Raw genomic sequence first — 24522 nt, 5'->3', positions numbered from 1 at the left:
CAGCAGCTGGAGCCTTTCTCCAGCTCCCAGCACATACTGCTGCTCCCTGCAGCTTCTCTAGCTGCCCCAGAGCCATCCTCTGGCTCCCCACACCCCACTCTTTAACACCCACACTTTCCCTTTGTCCCATTTTCCCTCTCCCCACCTACCTTCCTAGACTCTGTGCCAGCATGGCTCCCCTGTTCTGCAGGCTTTGGGTATTGTCTTTTAATCAATTAAGATCTATTAACCTAAAGTTACCCCCAGCCTCAGTTCTTCAGCCTAGGCCCCTCTAGTCTACTGGTTCTAATCCCGGTCCTGGTGACTTTCACTCCCTACACTTCTATTTTCTTACCTTAACATTTCCCCAGGTATCCCAAGTACACCAAGCACATACATACATACATACATACACATCACAACACCCAACTTAGGAACTCACCTGTGTGTATGAGTAGGTGGGTGGTATGTGTGTGAATTAGTGAATACACACATATATACATATATAGATATCATTGTGTGTGTGTGGTATATGAATTAGTAATCCATGTATGTGTACTGGATGTGCAGGTGTTGTTAACTGATTCTATCTAAATTTGGTGTGTGTAGCGTGTATGGGCTTAAACTGGTGATAGGTGTGCATGAACCTAGACTGGTTATTTTGAACGTGTGTGTATCTGAGTTGCTAGTGTGTGTATGCCTAGTAGGGGTGTATGCACCTAGTGAGTGTATGTGTGCTTAATTGATTTTTATGTTTGCATGTGCAATTGCACACCATGCCCTCCTGTCTAACAGCACAATATTGAGATCCTGAGCATTGGCCTGACCCCTCAGGGCAACAAAGACACAGCCTCAGACAGTTGTGAGGGTGGCAAGGGGACCAGGGAGGAGTCAAAACAGAGGCATTCATGCAGAACATGTTTCTTTCAACAAACTGACATTTTCCCATGGAAAAAAATGTTACACTGGAAAATTTCCAAGCAGGTTCATAAGTCATCATTTGGCACAATGAAAGGTGTTTCCTTCCTGTGGCCACTCACTTTAGCTGATTGGTGGGAATGGAAGGAGCTGAAGTGTCAGATTCATCTTTACGCTACCCCTTTTGAGCCTTAGTGTAGTTAACTGCTTAAACATAGGATAGGGCTAGGATACAGAGAGACCTTGACAAATTGGTGGATTAGAACAAAAATCTCCATGAGGTTCAATAAGGACAAGTACAAAGTCCTGCATTTAGGATGAAACAATCCCATGCAGTGGCACAGGCTGGAGACTAACTGGTTAAGCAGCAGCTCTGGAAAAAAGGACCTGGGGGTTATAGAGGACAATAAGCTGAATATTAGGCCGGTGTGAAGCGGCTAGTATTCACTTCAGATTCAGCAGATTTGGGGGACAGTGATTCAATTAAGTGATCCAAATCACTGTCCCAATTCAGTTCGGCCAAATCTGATTTGGAAATTCAGCTGTTGCTAAATCTCCGAATCTCTGAATCAGCCCGGCAATGACTGCCCTACTCACCCCAACTCCCGGCACTTGTTAAAAAAAACTCAGTGGGTGCTGCCGGGTGAGGGGGGGCAATCCCTGCTACCCCCCACTGCCCCACGATGCATGGGGGGCTCTGTAATGAGCCCCCTGACCCCCCCATCCCAGTCCCTTCCCATGCCTGCCCTGCCTGCCATGACTCTGACCCTTTAAGAAAAAAGAAAAAGAAAACCCCCTGACTCACCATTCCTGCCAGGTGGGGGGTGATCCTTGCTGCCCCACACCACGTGTGGGGCTCTGCATGAGCCCCCCAAAGCCCCAAGGCTGCTGCAGGAGCAGTGAGTCCTGGGGCTTCTCTGCTTTTTATTTTCTTAAAGGTCCTGAGCTGGCCATGGGCAGGGCACCCATGGGGGAGCAAGGGGGGGTTGGGGGGCTCATGCAGAGCCCCCTATGCAGCATGGGGCAGTGAGGGGCAGTAGGGGTTCTCCACCCCCGCCCGGCAGCACCTGGTGAACACCGGGGCATTTTTTTTAAAAGGCGGGAGCTGGGATGGGCGGGGCACCCATGGGGGGACTGGGAGAGAAGGCAGGGGATGGCTGGCAGGGGTCCCCCCATGCTCCCCTCTGAGTACCAGCTCAGAGTTGGCTGCAGCTATCTGGTGTAGCCACTGGGGACTGCCCGAATCATCAAAGCTCTCCGAGTCTTTTCTGAAGATTCGGAGAGCTTTGAATCAATTCAGACCTTTTAATTGGTCCCCTGATTTAATTCAGATTCAGAGATTTAGCCACTGAATTGGGCCGAATCTTCTACAAATCGAATCACCACCCAAAGCTTTGCACAGCCCTACTGAATATGTACCAACAGTGTGCCCTTGTTGCAAAGAAGGCTAATGGCATACTGGGCTGCATTAGTAGGAGCATTGCCAGCAAATAGAGGGAAGTGACTATTCCTCTCTGTTTGGCACTGGTGAGGCCAGATCTGGATTCCTGTGTCCCGTTTTTTGCCCCTGACTACAGAAAGGATGTAGACAAATTGGAGTGAGTCCAGCAGAGGGCAACAAAAATGGCTAGGGAGCTGGGAAACATGAATTATGAAAAGAGGCTGAGGGAACTGGGCTTATTTAGTTTGTAGAAGAGAAGGCTGAAGAGGGATTTAATAGCAGCCTTCAACTACCTGAAGGATGGTTCTAAAGAAGATAGAACTAGACTGTTCTCAGAACAAGCAGCAAAGGTCTCAAGTTGCAACAAGGGAGGTTTAGGTTAGATATTAGGAAAAACTTTCTCACAAGGAGGATAGTAAAGCACTGGAACAGGTTACCCAGAGAGCTTGTGGAATGTCCATTCTTGGAGGTGTTTAAGACCCTGGTAGACAAAACCTTGACTGGGATGATCTAGTTGTGGATAGTCCTGCTTTGAGCAGGGAGTTTGACTAGATGACCTCCTGAGGTCCTTTCCAACCCTAATTTGCTATGATTCTATGATATGCCTGACTTTAAGTGTGTGAATAGTCCTAGTAGCTTTACTGGGCCTATTGCAGTGCTTAAAGTTAGGTCTTGCTGAATCAGGGCCTCTGGGCTGCTAGTGTTGCCAATAGCGACCCCATCAACTTATGCTTGCCAACAGCACTCAGAACAACCTAATGGCAGATCCTGATGAAGTGATAATCACTTTCATCCTCCTTCTAACCCCTTGCATACACCCATAGTGTTACCTATAATGGTGTAGGGCAGTATTGGGGTTCTCTCTGAACCAGCCCAATCCAAGCGAGCTATCCTTCCCTCTCTATTTCATATCTTTTTAGCCTGCACCAAACCATTCACACTGGGCATGTCTACATGTTTATTAATGCACTTTAGGTAATGCACTTTAAATCTAGTACCTCCCGGTGCCTACACACAAGTGTAGTGTGTAGGCTGCTCCAACATGCTGTGATTACAGTGTGTTGGAGCAAACTAAATTAATTGAGTTTGCTGGAGCAAGGTGATTGCCATGCTCCAGTAGCCTCCTGTGCCTCATGGATCAGTGCCCTTGTGCTTAAAAATGTTGGTGAGGGTGGGCACTTGATCTAAATCTTATTGAGTGAGTTAGTTCAAGCACCCCCCGCTACCATTTTTAAGTGCAGGGATGCTGATACACAAAATGTATAAGAGCCACTTTAATTAAAGTGCTGCTTCCTCCACCCTTGGACCACATGTAAAAGTTCCCTCCATTGTGAACTACCAGAAAAATACACATTAGCCTAGTTTCATGTGTATTAGCTAAAGAGCATGTTTTTTTGTGATGCTTTAATGCACATTAAACTAGGCTAATGTGCATTAATGGGCATGTGTAGATGTGCCCTACATACTAAGAGATGGATTGCAAATTCTCTCTTGTGGAGTCCTTGAATCAGTCTGAAGGCTACTTGTCTCTTCACCTTTCTCATTTCTACTTGTGGGCAACAAGAAAAGCAGGGGTTACAAGAGCTGGAATGGAAGTCAGGAATTGTGGACGTGTGGCTAGCAAATATCTTGTATTCAGGACTTGTAGTATGCAGGTAAATTCCAAACACACTGCAGAAATGGGAGAACTGGGAATCAGGCAAAGGTAGAGGAAATCTTGTATCTGGAAATTCAGCAGAACTTCCAGGGACAGGAAGGACTTCCATAAGAGGTAAACCTAAGAGGTTTATAGTATAGATCACTGTTTCTCAACCAGGGTGCCATGGTACCTTGGGGTGCTGTGAGAACTTTTTAAGGGCACCATGCAATATTTTCACTGTCAGATGTGCAAAAACTTACAGATGATTCACAAGTTAAATCCAGGGATTCCAAATAGAAATCCATAGTGTCAAAGCTATTCTGACATATTGTGGTCTTCTGAATTCTTTGCAACAGAAGAATTGCTCTACTATTTTTCTGTAGTCAAACAGTGAGTGAAAGCCAAGAGCTGGCATTTTCTGAGGGGTGCCGTGAGTCTAATGAGGGGTGCCTTGAGTTTAAAAAGGATGACAACTGGTATAGATAGGTAGGCGGTATGGCTGCAGGATGAACTTAAAGTCAATCCTAAATATCAGTATAGGCATGCGCAATGTGGCTGTTTATTTTTTAGTGTTAACCCACTTAATACATTTATAGCAATTATATTTCCTTCTTACTGTATTTGTATGTGCTGCAAGTATATTTACACTAGAGTTTATCCAAACAAAAATTCTAAAAATATATTTAAATTTAGGATTTATTCAAATATTACCCTTTAAGTCTTTTGATAAGATACAGAAAATTCTTCAAACATGTTGATTAATTTTGTTTTGATTTATTTATAACATACTATATTAATATGTCTAAAGTGCCATTTCATTTTGACATATGAAAAGACCATTAACAAAAAAATCACTAAAACAAATATTATCAAAATGATATCTAACTAAAAATGTCATTGAAATCAGCATGTTCCTTTGTAATATTTCAGTGTCAATAAAGGTGCATCTTTAGTAAAAAGTATTTCATCTAAACATTTTTAACTTATTGCAGGTTATCATCCTAGCAATTTTGACCCTGTTTTACTAGCAGGTATCCCACTTAGCATACAAGTAAAAAGATATCACTCAATAGGGTGTATATATATGAATTAATTAGCAGATGAGAGTGTTCTGAGCTCTCAATAAAACAGAAGTCAGACTGACTTGCATCTTGAGGCAAGGATTTTTTTTGTGGGTGATATCTTTTATTGGACTAACTGTTATATTTGGGAGGGATATAGATGAGTGTCAGACAATGCTGTATGCTTCTTCAGGTCTCTCAGAAAAGCAGACACAGCAGAGCTAAATAGCAGGCAGAACAAAGGCGTGTGCAAAATTCCATATATAAATAAAAAGAGGACACAAGAGATATTATCAGGTCACTAACAGACAAGAGAAATAAACTAACCTGAGGATAACCTGGTAAGTGGAAGAGCAAGACCATTCAAGAGGGTTATCATCATCTGTAGACTGCAGAGGTTACAGGGAGATTATAATGGGCTATGGAGTCAATGGGTACATCTACATGAGACACTACTGCTCAGTCATTACTGCACATTTATTTAGTACTCATTTATACAAGTACTAAATAAATGTACAATAACCTGAGTTACTGAGTAGCAGCACCAGAGAATGCCTTTTTGTAATGCTACTGTGCAGTAGCCTAATAATACTGCACAGTAGCCTCGTGTCACAGTTTTTGCATCCTGTTGCTACTGCACAGTAGTATGGGCTACTGTCTGGTCCGTGTCTCATGTAGATGTGCCCATTGTGTGTTAAATTCCTGGTTCTTAGAGTGCAATAGCTAAGCCCATACTCTGAAAGTGTTTTGTAAATTTCCCTTGAGCACGAGGACTGGGAGATCAGAAAGGGAATTTTTTTTTCTGTGAAAAATGTTCTCCTTCCTGTGTTTTAGCATCTCTGTCCTCTATACTTCTTTCCATACCTGTTGATCAATATTTACTTCCAATGATGAATTAGGCAAGTTCAGAGGACTGTATGAAAGCCCTTGGGGTTTGGTCTTTTTTGAGTATAGGCTGTAACTGTTTGATGGCTTTCTTATCAACACAAGTGTGGGATGGTAGTTAAGAACCAAGGAATGTGCAGTCAGTAGGGTATGATGCAGTGTCCATGCTGAATTAAGGTAATTTTCAGTTTTCTTTGGTGAGATGGGAATTACAAATATTCTCCTGAGAGCAGATGAAGTAGTTTCTCAGGGTCTGACTGTAGATTAGTTTTTTTGGTGCGTCTGGGATGATTGCTTATTTGTGGACCTAACTGTGATAAATCGTGAGGTTTTAATATATATATAGTGATTCGTAGGGTGTCAGTTCAGTTCCTTATTGGTCCAAGCTATGCAGTTTAGAAACACTTGCAGAGATTGAATCAATTCCATCTGGGGCTTTTTGAACCTCTGTACTTAGCCACTGAGTTCAACAGAACTATTCACATAGTAGAGCGAAGAACAAGCACATGATTATAGTAGAAGAGTCTTTATATTTACTTAAATCTAAATTTTAGAATTTGCAGAACCAACCTAATATGAAGGGGGGACCCCATAGGAGACTCAGGATTTTCTTTTGTTCCTCCAGTTGAGACAGGTTTACCCTACAGCAGTTTGTAAAGAGTTGTTTAATGAAGTAATCTCCATCAATCATATTGTATGTATGTACTTATACATACCAAGCTACCAAGAATGAGGGCCATGTATATATTTGAGCTCCTCATAATTCTTTATCCTCAAAACACACCCAAGGTGGGGAAAAACTAGTATCTTCTCTTTACAGATAAGGAACTGAGGCACAGAGATAATAAATGACTTGCTGTTCATACAAAATACCTATAGTAAAGCAGGGAATCAAGCCTTCATTTCTTGAGTCCCAGGCCCACTACCTTAATCACTGAATCATTAGCAGTCTTAGGAGATGGTCACTGAGGAGTGCAGTATGATGCCATAACAAGGATGGAGGTTTGTTAAATTTTGCTTAAGAGAACAACTCATAACCTTCTTACCTAATATCTGTTGAATATGCTCACAAGCGATTTTTGTATCTAGGCACATTATCTACAGTAGATAGCCAATATAGAATAGAATGAGCACAGTGTACATCAGTGGTCACCAACCAGTAGAACTCGATCCACTGGTAGATCTTGGAGCCTCTTGCGGTAGATCTCAGAGCCTCTTGGAGTCAATCTGAGGCACTGGGGGTGGGGAGGGGATGAGTGCCCACATGCATGCACATGTGTGCTCCAGCCCAGCAGGTCAGTCAGTAGAGAAGGAAAGGGGTGGGGGCTAGATCGAGGCCTCCGTGGCAAGGGACAGTGCTGCCAAGGCAGGAGCAGGGATAAGTTGAGTGGGGCCCCAACCAGGTGGGACTTACCTGCTAGGGAGGCACACCCCCAAATAATTTTTTCTCCCTCTGCCTCAATCTGACCCCCTCCTCCCACCCCACAATCTTACCTGTTGGTGGGGGGGAAGGGGGTGGCTGCGTCCCGTAGATCTTGGGTTGCCTTCAAATGCCAAAGGTGATCTCCTACTTAAAAGGGTTGGAGACCACTGGTGTACATGCATTTTTTCAGTCATTCTATTCTTTTCTTAATATAGATTTATGTGTTTTCTTAATACAAGTACAACAATAATGTTTCTGACTCCCCTTACTGTCTCTCACAACCAAAAATAAGATTTTTTACAAGAAAGAAAAAAGAGGGACAGTGAATCAGGAGGACAAACAAGATTACAGGAATAAATTCAAACTGCTTTTCTGGGGCGGGGGCAGGATTTGGGGGCAGGGTAGTAATAATTTTCCCCTCTCAGAAAATGTGATATTTGGATAAGACTAAGTATGGAGAATATCTGCTGCTGAGTTACCTATGTGACTAGTTTATCTGAGTGAGAGAGAGAGAGAAGGAAAATATGGTTCCTATTTAAATGGCTTTCCAGCCTTGATATAATGTTCTTTTACCAAAAGGAAAAGTCATATCCATTCACTGGAAGGCAGTCTCTTTTTGGGGGCAGCTTTTTGGAAACACACGGAACTAGTTTCAGACAGGAAAAGATCAATACATTTATTACAGCAGCTGAAAAGACAGGAGTAATTTAGATAGGCTGAGTGGAATTACCCAGGTTGGAACAGGGCCAAGTCTCCAGGCTAACTTTGCTATTCTTGCATAAAGAGCTATGGGAATTGTCATGGCCACAAATAAAAACAACTAGCAAATGCTGTTTGAGATCCCAAATCATTAACAGAATATATGTGTAGACATTACAGTTAAAAAAAATGCCTTTTTGGCTTGATTATTATCATTAGACCCATTGTACTTACAGTTTTGAAAAATATTTTGGGGAAGTTTTTTTGAATAGAGGTGTTTCTCCAACTTTACCTTCTTTATAACAGGCATAGTTATTATTTATTATTTGTACTGCAATAGCACCTACACACTCCAACAGTTTTTGGAGCCTCATTATGTTTAGTGCTGTACACATACACAATAACAAAGCAATTACCTGAAGGCCTTCATGATCAAGTAGACAAGCGGGAGAAATGGTGAGAGAAGTATTATCCACATTTTATAGATTGGGAAGCTAAAACACTGAGACTGAAGGATTGAATCTATCAGAATGATTGTTCTATCCCAGCTCAACTTAAAGTCAGTGGTATGTATTAGGGCTGTGTGAAGCTTCAGGTGCTGATTCGATTCGGAGGAGATTCGGCCTGATTCGGTGGCCAAATCTCTGAATACAAATTGAATCAGGGGACCAAATAAAAGGTCCAAATTGATTCAAAGCTCTCCAAATCAATTTGGAAAAAATTTAGACAGCTTCAGAGATTTGTGCAATCCCCACTCGCTACAGCAGGGAGCTGGACCTAGACTCTGAGCTGATAAGTAGGGGGCAGGGGAGGGGAGGCTGGAGGAAGGGGAGGGGACCATGGGGGGACCTCTGCCAGGCCACATCCCCTGCCCACTCCCCCAGCCCCTTTGAGTACCTCCCAACCCCTGCCCACTATCCCAGCCCTACCCATGGCTGCCCTGCCCACCCCAGCTCCCAGTGCTTTAAAAAAAAGCCCCCACTCACTGGCTGCTGCCTAGTAGGGGGGCTAGCCCTGCTGTCCCCCTGTCCCCCCTGCCCCGCACTGCATGGGGGGCTCTGCCACAAGCCCCCTGACTCCTGTCCGTTCTCCCAGCCCCACCCATGGTTGCCCTGCCCGCCCCAGCTCCTGACCCTTAAAAACAAAATATAAAACCCCAGCTTCAGTGGCTGCTACAGTGGCCTTGGGGCTTTGGGGGCCTTGTGGCAGAGCCCTCCATGCAGCATGGGGCAGTGGAGGGCAGAGGGGATTGCCCCCTCTCCAGGCAGGAGTCAGTGAGTTTGGGGTTTGTTTGTTTTTTTAAAGGGCCAGGAGCTAGGGCACATGGGACAGCCTTGTGGGGGTGCTGGGACAGTGGGTAGGGGCAAGTTGCTCATGGCAGAGCGCCCCCATGTGACCTAGAGCAGTGGGGGGCAGGTAAAATCGCCCCCCACCACTTCCTCCTGCAGCCTCCACTGTGGCAGCTCCCTCTGCCCCACCTCCACAGAGGCAAAAAAATAATAATAATGGCACAAGCACTTTACAAGTGGTGGGGCCTGCTGAGGAAAGGTGGGAGCCCTTCTGTTGGCTCCACCTCCTCCTCCAGCCCCTGATGTGGCAGCTCTCTCCACCCTATCTCCACAGTGGCAACAAAAAAAATTCTTTAAATTGGGAAGAGCACTTTATAAGCAATGGAGCCAGCTGAGGAAAACTGGGAACCCCTCCTCCAGCACCACCTCCTCCTGAAACCTCTGGTGTGGTGACTCCCTTCATCCCACCTCCACAGTGGCAAAAAAAAGAAAAGAAGAAAAGAAAAGGGTAGTGTACTTTAAAAGTGGTGGGGCCAGCTGAGGAAAGGCAGGAGACCCTCTGCTGGGCCCACATCTTCCTCCAGCGCCCAGTGTGGTGGCTCCCTCTGCCCCATTTCCACAGAGGCAAAAAAAAAAAAAAAACAAATTGGCATGGGCACTTTATAAGCAGTGGGGCCAGCTGAAGAAAAGCAGGAGCCCCTCCATCATAGTGAGGTTGGACCCAAAGGAGGGGGAGGGGGGACAGGGTTGTATCTGAATTGGGGAGAGAAGGGCTGGGGTTGGACGTGAACCAAGGGGTGGGGGGGGGTCAGACCGGGTCAGACCCAAGTGGGGGGAGGGGTTGGAGTGGGGTCAGACCTGAAGGGGGGGAGGAGAAGGGGAAAGGGGGGAGCAGTGTCAGACCTGAACCAAGAAGCGGGCAGGATTGGACCTGAAGGGGAGAACGAGGGGGTGGAGTGGAGTCAGACCCTAACTGGGGGGAGGGAGGGAGTAGAGTCAGACCTGAATGGGGGGGAGGGAGGTGGGGAGGGGTTGGACCCTAAGCGGCAGGGAGTGGGACCGGGGCTGGACGCGAGGCTCCGTCCCCACCAGCCCCTCTTCCTTCGTCATTCTTGATGGGGAATTTGCTAGTTTTGTTATAATTTTGGATTATTTCTCCAATCTATTCAGATCATTCTGAATCCTAACCCCACTCTCTGGAGTTTCTGAAACTTCACCCAGCTTAGTATCATCCACAACATTTTAAAGGATGTAGTTAAACCAATCATCATTAACAAAGAATGCACTTAGACCAAAAATCATTAACAAAGACCTAGCACGGACCCCTGGAGAACTGTGATAGATATATCCTCCTGACTAGAGCCACTGATGACTACTCATTGATTATGATCATTCAAACAGTTACATAGCCACCCTACAGTTATTTCATTTAGTCTGAATTTCCTTAGCTTATTAATGAGTATGTCATGGGAGACTGTTAAAAACCTTGCTAAAGTCAAGGTATATCACATCCACTGCACTTTACCCATCCATTGAGACTGTCACCTTATCATAAAAGACAATCAGGTTTGTCAGGTATGACTTGCTCTTGGTGAATCCATTCTGGCTATTCCTGATCACCTTGTTTTTCTCTAGGTCAGTGGTCTCCAACCTTTTTAAGGTGAAGATCACTTTCTGAAGTAAAGGGCAACCCAGGATCTACCCCCCTGCCCAGCAGGTCTGTCTGTGGGGGGAGAAAAGGTGTGGGACGGGAGGGGGAATGAGGCCCCCACAGTGAAGGAGGGAGTGAAGCAAGGCAGGGCTGAGAGGGAAGGGAATTTTCCCCTGTGCAAACTGGCCCCAGGGCCAACAGGTCTCAGTTAGAGTGGGCAGAGAGGAGAGGAAGGATATGGCAGGAGCTGAGGAAGGCACTGCCGAGCAGGGATGAGCCTGTTGTGGCCCTGCCAGCCCTTGCAGAGGCTGGGGGGACCTGGAGGGCCCAGCTCTGGTGCTTGGGGCTGCACTCAGGGTGGGGAGGTCGGAACAGGCCAGTGCAGGCCCATCCCCCAGGAAGGTGCTGCTGGAGCCTTGAGTGGGGCCGGGCAGGCCTGGTGCAGTGTGGCCATGGGCAGCACAGTGCTGAGACTGGACACACACAGTGCACAGCACAGCACCAGAGAGGGAGGGGTGGGGGTCTGGTGTCTGGGGGATGTGGGGTGGGACTAACACCTGGAAGGCTGCTTGTCATTGGCTGTTCCCTCAGACTGGCAGTGAGGGCAGCCAATCACATGCTGCAGAGGTGCAGAGGGCTCTGCCACTTGGCTCCACCCTACTGGGGGGGGTGAATTGAGCATCAACACTTGTGCCTAAGCAGGCTCCACCATCCGCACTGTGAGTGCAAGGGGAAACTGAGGCAGGAGCCTGGTGGGGGGAGGGGTGCATGGAGGTGGTGCTTGACTCTGCCTTACCCAGATGTGGCCAGTACCTGCCCCATTTGTTGCAGTCCTGGGCCCCGCTCCCCTGCATAGGCTGAGGTGCAGTCTCCATGGTCTTGCCCGTCCCATCCCCACCCTGTCCCACATTCTGTCTGTAGTTGCGGGACCCACCATGGCTGGAGTGGGTGGGATGGGAGCTGCCCCCGAAACGCCCTCCCCCCCGAGTCCACCCCCCACCACTTCTTGCCCTCCAGCCTCCTGCAGGGGTGTGCAGAGCCTGGGGGAGCAGGGCCAGGGGTGTGAATCAGGCTGCTTGAGGGCAGGGGGCAAAGCAGGGCATGGAGGGGTAGCATCCCACTCACCCAGCTTGGCCCCGGTGGCAGGGGGTGCAGCTCAGCCCAGCCACGTGCATCCCATCATTGTCCCTCTGCTCATACATCCCACCACTCCCGATCATGGACCCTCTGACAGTTGATCTCACCCCCGCCCCCGCCACCCCAGACTGAGATTGACTGTCAGAGGCTCCACAATTGACCAGTCAAATGTGATCAACCAGTCAGTGACCACTAGGGTTATGTGAAGCTTCGCTCCCTGATTTGATTTGGTGGCGATTCAGCCCAATTTGGTGGCTGAATCTCCCAATCTGAATCAAATCAGAGGACCCTCTAAACTCTCCGAATCAAATCAGAACCCTCCAAATTGATTCAGAGAGATTTGGAAAGATTTGGGCATAGACACAGCTTTAAATGTTTTTTTCTACATACCTCTAGGTAGCAGGTGGCTCATCAACACTGTGATGCTGGGGCGCATGGAGCATCCCACAGATGCACAGGGGGCTCCCCAGTGTGCTGGGCAGCAGACCCAGAAGTGGACCAGAAGCACTTCCAAATCCAAATCAAATAGGGCCTGCTTCACACAGCCCTAGTAACCACTTCTCTAAGTACTTCACAATAGATTCCTTGAGGGCCTACTCCTTTATCTTTCCAGGTATCAAGGTCAGACTGATTCCTTCTTCCCTTTTTTTTAAAGATGGACACTATATTTGCCCTTTTCAAATATTCCAAGACCTCACCTGACCTCCACAGTTTTTCAGTGAAGATAGCCAATGGCTCTTAAATTAATTCAGCCAGTTCCTTCAGTACCCTAAGAAGTATCAATCCAGCCCTGCTGACTTGAAATCATATAGCTTTCCTCAGCAATCTCTTGACATCTTCTTCCACTATTCTAAACTGTTTGCCTCTCTTCTTATCTTTGCTGCCAACTGCACTCATCATCTGATAGCTGCCTGTATTTCTGAAGACACTCTTGTTCATAAATAAGAGAGTCAACATAGGGATTTAATCAATAACAGCTATAGGATGTGAATTTAAAAAAAAATCTTAACCCAAATTAACTTTGTTGTGTAGAGAAGCCATCAATAAACTCTCTAAAGAGCACTTGGTAGGGGTACTGTAGGTGTTGGTAATTCAAATATAATTTAAGATATGTAAATTAGCCTGCTGCACTCATATTTTCCAGAAGACACACATCTTCATTCACAAGCCACTTCATGCAGGTAGATCAACAGAATGAGAAAATTCCATTCAGACACCCAAGACCTGAAACAGCAGGATTATTTGATTACCACTGAAATCAGTGGTAGGATTTTGTTGACCAAATACAAGAAAAGAATGACAAATCCTATGCCACTGAGTCCCTGACCCAATTCTAACATGTTATTAGAAAGGTTTTTATTTTATATATCAACCCTACAGCATATCTGGCAATGTGCACTGGGTACCATAAACTTAAAGGCAAGGGATGTCAGTGTTGCTGCACTGTTGGTCCATGTCCTCTTCTGCGGGATAGGCTCTGCTCCTGTGAGTGACATACTACTAGTTTTCCTGCATCCTTCAGTCCTGCTCCCTAATATATCTCAATGAAGAGTGGCCTCACTCCCCCGCTCACTTTTTAAGTTGTTCCTTCCACAACCTTGACAATGCCAGATATACAGTTAACCCTCAAATCTGCTTTCTATCCCACTATACAAATTTGGTTTCTTTCTCTAGTATTTTAAAATTCTCTTCTAAACTGAGCTCTCCTGAGCAATGTTTATGACCAGCCATCTTTTATCGTGCTTTCCAATCTTCTCTCTGCACTCCATGCCCTCATCAAACAGCTCCTAATTTCTCAGCAACTTGAGAAATTCTTCTTTCTGGTCCCTATAGATCAAACCATGCCCTCTCCTGGCAAATGATAAGCTTGGCCTCTTGTTCCTCCAGAAAGGACTTTCATCCAAATTTTTACTTCTATTTCGTTCTGAAGGGAGCAGACTGTTTTATTAAACCATGGGTATGTGTATTCAAAATTCACTGATTTTATGTTCAAGTTTGTTTTTAAAAGAGTTGTGTTTGGTTTTTAAAGAGGGCTTAATTGCTAATGAATGAGTATCCTCAGAAAGAATAGGAGTAGAAACTTACAAGAAATAAGTGGTTAACACTCTAAAGTCCTTTAAGGAAATCTTTCTAAATAATAAAAAAGCTGAAAAGATGGTTTTGTTTCAGTAATTTCTTCCTATTTGATTACATTAAATTACTTGTTTTCTTGTAAAAACTGGATATCACTTCTAAGCCCTTGGAAATTCTTTATCACAACTGCTTACTAGAATCTAGGAAGGACAATTATGATACAAATGCTTCCCTTTCTTAAATCCCACAGTGACAAAATATGTTCTGCCATTACAGTGATTCAGTTATGTGGTTTTTAAGATTTGAAAAGATTGAAGGTTCTTAAAATAAAGGTTTTTCACAGCATTGTAATATTCCCCACTGTACTCATGTCTGCAACCTTTTTCACCTCTCACATTCAATTTTGCTAAATTCTGCATGGTTAAGTCATGCAGAAGGTTACCTGAGCTTCAGAGAAAATGGGAAAATAATGAAATACATAAGTCGATTGAACATGAGTTTTGACAGATAAACAGTGGTCAAATGCACAGACAGTACCAGTGACATGTAAGAGTTTGCTTCATCAGTGCTTTTCATATTAGCATCCCAAAGTACGTCACAATATAAATATGATTAAATGCACTGACTGCTTTACAAGGCCAAAATGTTCCGGTGAATTTGTTCTGCATAAACTACAGAATACCATATTTTCTCACATACCACACCCTACCAAATAAGACATGCCCCTCATTTTTTGAAGGCAGAATGGTGAAAAAAAGGGTTTTCCAGAGTCATGGCTGAATCCTGATCACAGAGGCAGTGCGATGACATATTTTTGACAGAAAGTGATCCAAAGATCTGGAATCTGGACACCTTCTAAGTCAGTTGTGGCAATGGACCATAAAGAGAAAAGAAAATCAAATATAGCTGTATGGCTATTGCAGTAGTTTTCTCTGATCATGGCTTTTCCTCACAATACCTCACAGGCCCATGTTCAGGGGTTTATATTCAAAAAGGTTTCTCCTGGGAAAAAATATTCCACATAAAAAAACAGAGCTCTGGGACTCCTTTTTTCTTCAGTGGTCTGAACAAATAGCCAAGAAAACTTTCCAAGCCAAGTTGGGAGGGTAATTCTGAATCCCTGAAAGAATGAAAATCAGGTGACACCAACACCACATGATTTGACACCTCTCTTTCAGCAAAGCCCTTTCTTAAGTCAAAACCAGTTTGTTCAGAAAAAGAAAGAGGGAAAAAAAAAAAAGAAAATCTGTGAACTCTAGGGCCAGAATCTCATCTCATTTTCATGGAGCCCTGTAGGATGTTACTGCAGTTATTCTGAATTGAATTCACCCCATAGTCTGTATGACCGAAATAGGTCAAACTGCCAGTGGATTAAACTAGTGTAACTGTTTCAGTGGCATATACTAGTGTAAACAGACCATTTGGCAAGCATCTGCACTTAGTGACATCTCTATCAATCTGTCCCTCATATTTCATATCCTTTCTTGATTTCTTATTATGTTAGCAAATACTGGATGTATTGAAAGTCAACAGAGATGGAAAGGCGCTGCTTGAGTTTAAGGTTACAAATAAAAATTATCCTCCCAAGAAAAATATATGTTTGAAACATAGTGTTTTTTTAAACAAATGCCTTTGCTAAATCTGTTGAACTTTCCACCTTTCTCATGTTGACTCTCAGGGTGTATATGAAGGCACCCCAGACAATTCTACACCCTACACTTAAATACAGTTCAGTCAGCTCTATAGATGCATTTGGTTCTGAGCAAATGTTTGTACTTATTTTTAGATATATTATGAGTTTAAGTGGGAAGTAGTAGATGTAGATTTTAAACAGGGCATGCAGGACAAAAAGGTCATGCTTTGCTGGAAGGATCAATGTGCAAGCAACAGGGCCCATTAATAATGTGGGGGTTTTCTATTTTATAGTAAACAAAGGAGAACTGTCTTTTCACACGAGTTTTGTCTCTCTGCAAGTCCATTGACTTCAGTGAATTTTCTCCTGATATATACATTGATGTCAGTGAAAGGGGAATTGGATCCAGTAACAGGTACATTAAAAATAAACTATTGTGTTGGGAGTCAGTATAAAAGACTGTCATAGAGGGATTAGTAATATGGATGCACCTATTGCTGGGATAGAAGAGAAATTTAAAAGGAAGGACTTTCAAAATACATATCTGAACAGGATCTATGCCTGGAAAGATAAATTGCATCCAAAAGAGGAGATAAAGGCCTTTAACCATAATTTAGCATTATCAGGATGACTAAAACTATACTTTTGCTCATAGAAAATTGCTTTCAGATTTACCTCTGTTATCTGTTATCATGAGTAGATTTAAAGTGGAAAGCAAACATGATCATATTTGAAAATGCAGTGAAAGGGAGAATATTTTAAATTCAGAATAATTTCCACTAAAGCTGAATATTTCTTGACAGAAATAAAGCACCCTCAAGCTGTAATTTTCCCCTACATTGTTTCAAACCTGCAGTTATTCAGGTGTAATAGATCTCATTTCTGAGTTGCCAGGCCATGTCTGGTATTTTGGCAATTACCAGCATGTTCTGTTGCCTATTAATTTGTCTCATTAACAGCAGTAATCAACAGTATTTATATTATGTAGGAGCTCTCACAGTGTGCCTAGTGAACAAGTGGTTGATCTTATAGATTGGGATATTTTCAGATTTATATAAATGCTGAAAAAGGAATTTATCCAGAGCTTAAAAATACGTCACAACTAAAAGTGTAACTGCAGCATAACCTACTTTAATATAATATCTCCTCAGTAAGTTGAACAATTTTAAAGAAATGCCCCTCCTGCCAATAATCCCCTACCCTTGCAATTTGCCACCATGTTCAGATGCCTGAAGCTAAGCTATTTCAAACCAGGGGACAAGGGAGTGAATTTTAGTACCTCTTGCAGAGAACACCTGCCTATCTCTCCCCATTTTATGTAATGAAAAGTTTCTATCTCAAGTGTCTATGCTGGTCTCCACTTACAACGTGACATGAGCCAGAAGAAAATCTTTCAGATGGGTTTCATTTTAGGAACTGGAATAATGAGAAATTATAAGATCAAATATTACACAATATGATTTGCACCATTTATATTGAGGAACAAAAAGACTGATATTTTTGTCACCAGATGCAGTCCTGGAGCAGCCAGTCATTGTGTATTCCAAAGGGCATGAGTATGTAAAGAGGGGGTTGGTTGGACAGAGTATCAGAGTAACTTCTAGTGCAGTCCTTACCCTTTCCTTTTCAAAAAATTGCTTATGGATCAGTATAGCTGTAAATTAGGGTTGTGCGACCCTTCAGTCCCTGATTCGATTCAGCAAAGATTTGGCCTGATTCAGTGGCCAGATCTCTGATCCAAATCGAATCAGAGGACCCTTTAATCTCTCCAAATCAAATCAGAACCCTGCGAATCAATTTGGAGAGATTCGGAAAGATTTGGTGATTTGGACACAGACACAGCTTTAAATCTTTTTTCTACATACCTCAAGGTACCAGGCAGCTCGTGACTGCTGCGATGCTGGTGTGCATGGAGTGTCCCACAGAAGCATGGGGGGTTCCCCAGCATACTGGGCAGCAGACCCGGAAGTGGACCAGAAGCACTTCTGGTCCACTTCTGGATCCACCAGACAGCATGCTGGGGGGCCCTTCCGCCCCTCCCCCCGCAGCTGAGCTACTGGTGACTCCTGGGTCTGGGCAGGCACCCAGGGTCCCCCCACAACCGATCACCAAGCTGCGGGGTGGGCATCTGGGGTCCCCCTGCAACCGATCGCCAAGCCAGGGGGCGGGCAACTGGGGTCCCTCCATGACCAATCGCCAAGCCAGGGGGACATGAGGAGGCCCCCTAGTGTGCTCCTCAGTGGACCCAGAAGTGGACGAGAAGTATTTCTGGTCCACTTCCAGGTTCACTGCCAAGCACGCGGGGGGGGAGGGGGGGCGCACTCCTGTGGGATGCTCCATCTGCCCAAGCATCACAGGATTCACAAGACACACCTGGTACCTCAAGGTATGTAGAGAAAACATTTAAAGCTGTGTTTATGGCTGAATTGCTGATTCTCCAAATCAGCATCAAATCTTCAGATTTAGATTCAGCCGAATTGAATCGGGGACAGTGATCAAAACCAACGAATTGAATCACTGTCCCTGATTCTGGCTTAATCCAAATCCAAATTGAATAGGGCCTGTTTTTCACACCCCTACTATAAATCCATTAGTCCCTCCTCACAAACCTCATCCTCAATGGGCTTTCAAACTTAGCTCCTATGAAACTAAGGTTCCCAGTGTGAGAGGGGCTGCACTCCTCATCCTATTGAAGTCATGGAATCGTACATTGAAAGGGGCCTCAACTTAAGGGGCATGGGGCGCATCTATACGTGGCCATATGGTGCCTTTATTACTGCACGGTAATTTAGTACTTTCTTTTGGAAGTACTAAAAGACAGCACAGTACCAGCCTGTACTGCACCATGCTGGCAGCACATGGTTATTTTTGGCTGCTATATCACCGTACAATGGCTATAATGAGGGAGGGTGTTGCTATGGCAACACAGCAGTAGTGTCATGGTTTTTGCCAATGGCTGCTACAGCATTGGAGCACATTACAAGTAGATACACCCACGTAATCCAAACTGCTGCATAGATGCCAGACAGAGTCTTCCTAAACAATCCCAGGCAGATGCCTAGCCAGTCTCAATGAAGATGATTATACAATTTCCCATGACAGTTTATTCCAATGTCCTACTGTTCTTCTGATTAGGAAGATTTTTTTCCCCTGCCATTTGATCTAAATCTGTTTTGATGAAGATTATATCCATTGCTTTGTGTCCTGCCCTCTGAGGTGAGAAAGAACACTTGTTCTCCCTCATCTTTATGGCAGCTTTTCAAATATATGCAAACTATTATAATGTCCCTCCCTAATTTCCTTTTCTTCAAACAAAATGGGCATCACTCTCTCCATATATAGCTTGCATTCTAACCTCTTTATCATCTTTAGCATTCACCACCTGGATCCTCCCTAGTTTCTTAAAATACGGAGCCTTGAATTGTATATAACTAAGGACCTACTCAATTTGTGATTTCACAGATTTCATGGAAACTGGGAAATTGGGCATTGTCCATGAAATCCATGCAATAAAACAAAACCTTACTAAAAATAAAATGCTGGCTCTGCAGTAGGAGCCAGCAGTCCTCATGACTGCTGCAGCCCAGCTTGCAGCCTGGCAAGGTGGGGGTGAAGCAAGGAAGCCACTGGTGCAACATGGAGCAACCAAGATGGTGGCTGCCCCTACCTCTTGCTGCTGGTTGGCCAATAGGGCTGCCCATTGTGTAGCCCTGCCACTCTATGCCAATGAGCAGTGAGGAATGAAGCCACACTATAGAGAGCCCTCTTGGCCCATTAGAGGTGAGAGCTGTGACCACATGATGGACAGCCCCCTTGGCCAATCAGTGGTGAGGGGCAGCACCACCCAGACCCTTGGCTGGGCAGAGGTGTGACATTGCAATAAGCCCGTGAAAATGGCAGCTGGCCATATGATCAGCCCACGAAATCAATCGCTTGCCTGCTCAATTTTGGTAGGTCCCTATACATAATACTCCAGCTGAAGCCTAATCGGCACTGAGTAAAGTGGTATTATCACCCCCTCATGTCTTATGAGCATTTGCATTTTTGTGGTTACACCACATTGGTAACTCATGTTGGATGCATCCATACAAGTGCATGTGTGTTTTGCGGCACCTCAAAGGCACCACAAAACACACCCCATGCATATGATTTGGTTCTCTGCACTGCATATTTGTAGCACAGACCCAAATTTAGATACCAGGAAATCCCGGTATAAAAAAAAAAATGCCAAAAAAAAAAAAAGGAGCATGGTGCAGAGGGAAGCAGCTTGCACCACTCAAAACTGGAGCCTGGCTGGCCAGAGCCACACTCTGGCTACTGGCCAGACTCCACATGTCTAGATTGCTGCCACTGCAGCCCTGGTAGGCCCCTAAAACCCCAGGTAAGGCTGCTGGGTCCAGCCCAGGTGCTGGCCTCAGCCTCCCCTACCCCACCTGGGGCAACTTGCTGCAGACCAGTGTGCATGCAGGGGCTTTCCCCAGGGATAACTAGCAGTGGTACAAATATATGCTGGTGCTATTTGGCCCTGGGTAACACATATTCCTGCTCGTGGAGACATACCCATTGAGTCTGTGATGTACTATACTCTCCATATCTTCTTAACAGTGCTATTCCCTAGATCAGTGTTTCTCAACCTCATTAGACATAAGGCACCCCTAGTTAGACTCAAGGCACCACTTCAGAAAATGACAGTGCTTAGTTTTCATTCATTTTTTTACTATGGAAAAATAATCAAATAATTTATCTGATGCAAAGAACTCAGGAGTATGACAGTCAGAATGTTTTTATCAGTAATTTTATATTTGAAATCTCTGGCTTTATCTTGTAAATTATGTTTGAACACCTAACAGTGCTAATATTATACGGAACTCTGCGGCACTTGAAAGGATCTACAGATACCCCGAAGTGACAGTGCACCCTGGTTGGGAATTGTTGGCCTTGATAAGTGTTCTGTTTTGTATTTATGCCTTTAGTTTTTCTTCCCTATGCATAACACCTTATTTTTGTCCTTGTTGGATTTCATTTTGTTGTCTATAGCCCACTTCTCCAATTTATTGAGATCCTTTTGATTTCTACTCTCCTCCATAGTGTTTTTAAATTCTCCCAATTTTTTCATCTATAAACCTGATCAGGAGATTCTCAATTCCTGCCTCCAAATCATTAATAGAAATGTTAAAGAGCACTTAGCTCACCCCTCTATGGAACTCCACTTGAAACCTAACAGTCTGCCACCAATCCATTTATATTTACTCTTTGCTTGTGATTATTTGGCCAATAACAGAAATTCTATCTTGCCTACAGATCTCCAGTTTACTAATGAGAATGCCATGTAGGATTATATAAAAGGCTTTCAGAAGTCAAGGCTTGTTATGTACACTGCTTTTGTCTCATTTACTGTAACAAGAGGTCCCTTTTTGCAGAGACGTAGCATACTCATTGCATGAGTGTGGCAAGGCTTGGAGCAAGCAAGAAAGCTAAAATGGCTTTCTGTAGGAGAAACCTACAAACTACATGTACATATTAATGGAGCTAAGTCTCACTAAAGAAAACAAAAGAACTACAATATCCACCTGAAAGCAAAGCCTGTAAGAGACAAGAAAAGCCAAGGTGCATTGAAAACATGACTAAATATATCCTGGTGAACACATTCCCCCTTTGATTAAAACCTATTTCCCAAAGCAAACTTCCCATATCCATCTAAAGTTTATGTTAACTCAGTCTACTGCATCTAACCTAACTTACTTATTGTCCCCAGTGGCCGTTAATCCTCACATTTGCAGTTATTGACCAAGAAATATTTCTTTTTATATTTCATCTGTCTAATCTTTACCCGGCATTCTGTATTTAATGTTTTATACCTTTTAACTTTTAGCAAATGTATGTTTCTTTAAAGTCATACCTTGTACAGGTACTCCTCACTTAACGACCGAGTTCCGTTCCTGCGACTAGGTCATTAAGCGAATTGGTTGATAAGTGAGGAGCCGCCCCTTGATACTGTGTGCCTTGGCTTGAGACACCGCGCTGCCATTTCAAAGACCAAAGTGCTCGTACTTATGACCAGTTCTCGCTGGTCGTAAGTCCGCACGGTCGTTAAACAGGAAGGTCGTTAAGTGAGGAATACCTGTATTATTAGAATTATTATTATAGGAATACATTGGAATTGTAATCACTAGAACTGTATTGCTGTATTGGGCTGATCCCCCTGAGTGAATGTGAGTATGTATGAATCAGTAGATAATTGAATGGCAAAGCAAGAGCCTCTGGCTGTTAATTGACAATAGCCTAGCCAGAGGAACTTACCATTAAAAAACTCTACTCTACAAGCCATTTTAGAGCTTGTAGAGTAGAGTATCAGTTCAAACCAAGGAACTGATTCCTGGAACTGAGCACCCACCCTATTGACTATTCTTATAACCCATGGCAATACAGCCATTGAGTCAATAAAGTCAAGGGTGGACCCCCAAAACTGCACCATCAGGCGGAACCCCAGTGATTGTGTCTGACAGCTGCCATGCACTACTTAAGACCCATGTGGGACAGCGACCTCCAGATAGGGCAGCCAAAATAATGCTGGGGGATCACACAAGTCTGCCAGAAAGGGATAAAAGGCAGTAAAGTGCCTCAGTGGTGCCCCCTCATCCAGCACCTGACCTACCAAGACAGAAGGGCAAGCAGGTGACCCTCTTCTGGAGAAGACATCACCCTGGAGGAAGCTGACCATCGACAGCAGACTCCAGCACCCCAGATAGGTATAAACCAATATCGGTGCTACACTACTACTGCAGTAATTGTGTGTGTATGTGTGTGTCAAGGTGGCCAGTACCCCTCAAAACTCAAAGTTTGCATTTATGATTTTATTGATCACTTCACATCCCGTCTAATAAATTAGAATCTATGATGATCCTGTGAGTTGGTCCTTTGTAGCCAACATTACCAAACTAGTTACTTAGCCAAAGAAAAAAATTAAGTTGATTTGGCATGATCATTCTTAAGAAATCCATGTACACTGATCACCCTTTCCTCCTCCAGATGTTAACAAATTGACTGTTGTACAGTTTGCTCTAACTTCCCAGCCATTGAAGTCAGAATGACCAGTTTATAAAAACCTTTCTCTAGTCCTAGGAGGCCTCACCTGTCAGCCACGACTTTGCAAATATTACTACCAGTGACTCTAAGATTTCTTCAGTCAGTTCCTTCAGCATCCCTGGGCTGAATCTTGTCAGCTGCTGCTAACTTATTAAATGCTTTTGTATTTGTCAAAAGCTCTCCGCTTCTCTTTACTCATCATGATCTACCACCCTTCTTCTTTTTTCTTGGTATTAATTTTGTTAGCTGTTTGATTGCAGTTTTCTGTGTGAAGACTGAAGCAAAGTAGCCATTCAGAATCTGCCTTTGTGTCGTCTAGTAGTAGCTTATCCTCAGTGTTGAGCAATTAACTTGTCCTTGTTGAAACTCATGGGACGTGTCCACACATGCAAGCACGTGCACTTGCAGTAGCTCAAATAGAAGCAGTGCAAATTTGAGCTGGGGCTTTTTGCCTCAATACACATGTTTGGACATGCACTTTGTTGTAGAACAAATTGTGCCACTTGGGGCAAAATAACCCTGCCTGGCTCCTCCCGGATCTGCAGCCAGGGAGAGCTAGAGCCTGGGCCAAGCACCTGTGCTGTCCCCAGCAGTATAAAAAGCTGCCCTGGCAAGTAGGTCAGGGCTACTTGCTCTCAGGAGCTTCTGGGGCCCAGCCAATTGGTACCTGGGGACACTACCCCTTGTGCCAGCTGGACTGCTGAAGTAGCCCTGATAGTTCCCTGCACCCTCTACCCACTGCAGCAGTCTGGCAGTGGGGGCTGCTGCCTGGCTGTGACCTGCTGTGCACCTGCCAGACTCGGATGGGGCGGCCGGGGGAGCCATCTGCCCCTCTGGCCCACCTGCCAGTGGACTGTGGCTGCGGAGTTGGCCTCTGTGCAGCACTACTGCCATATATGCCCCCTGCCTGGACATCTGGGCAGCTATTGCCTGGAAGATGTTCCAGGTGTGGTAGCCTGATTTGAACTGTCAAGGCATGTTCTTCTGGCCCCATTTGGCCATGACATCAGCCACAGCCAGCTGGGTCGAAGGTGCCAACTCTAAGCAGTCTCCTATGCCTGGGTCCTGCCACTGGCCACCCTAGCAGAAATTCTGGTGTTCCCTATTGGAAAACTAAAAAATCCCTGGTAAAAAAAATCCCAAAGTCACTATGTAAAATACCCCCAAAATCCATGTTCCTCCACAAGTAAAACAAAAGACCACTATAAAGAGAGAGTGAGAGCGAGACAGAGATAGTGGTCAGTTGCACAATGTTTTACTGATATATCGACAGTGTTAAAGCATGTCTCATCATAATAATAAAGTGAACTCTAAATACATGTTTCATGAATTCATGAATACATAAATATATATTTTGCTGCCCTCCCACAGGGGCTATGGCCCCCAACAGGGGTTTCAGCCCCCCAACAGGGGCTACAGCCCCCACACAGGGGGTTTGGTCCCCAACAAAGGGTTTGTCCCCCACACAAGGGCTACAGCCCAACAGGGGTTATGGCCCCCCAACATGGAATTTGGCCCCCACACAAGGAATACAGCCCCCCAACAGGGGCAACAGCCCCCACACACGGGCCAAATGGCCCCTGCAGGGGCTACCGCCCCCCCCCCACG

This window comes from Alligator sinensis, unplaced genomic scaffold (genome assembly GCF_000455745.1).
Source record: "Alligator sinensis unplaced genomic scaffold, ASM45574v1 scaffold5_1, whole genome shotgun sequence".
NCBI lineage: Eukaryota > Metazoa > Chordata > Crocodylia > Alligatoridae > Alligator > Alligator sinensis.
Note: the sequence above shows the minus strand (reverse complement) of the source record.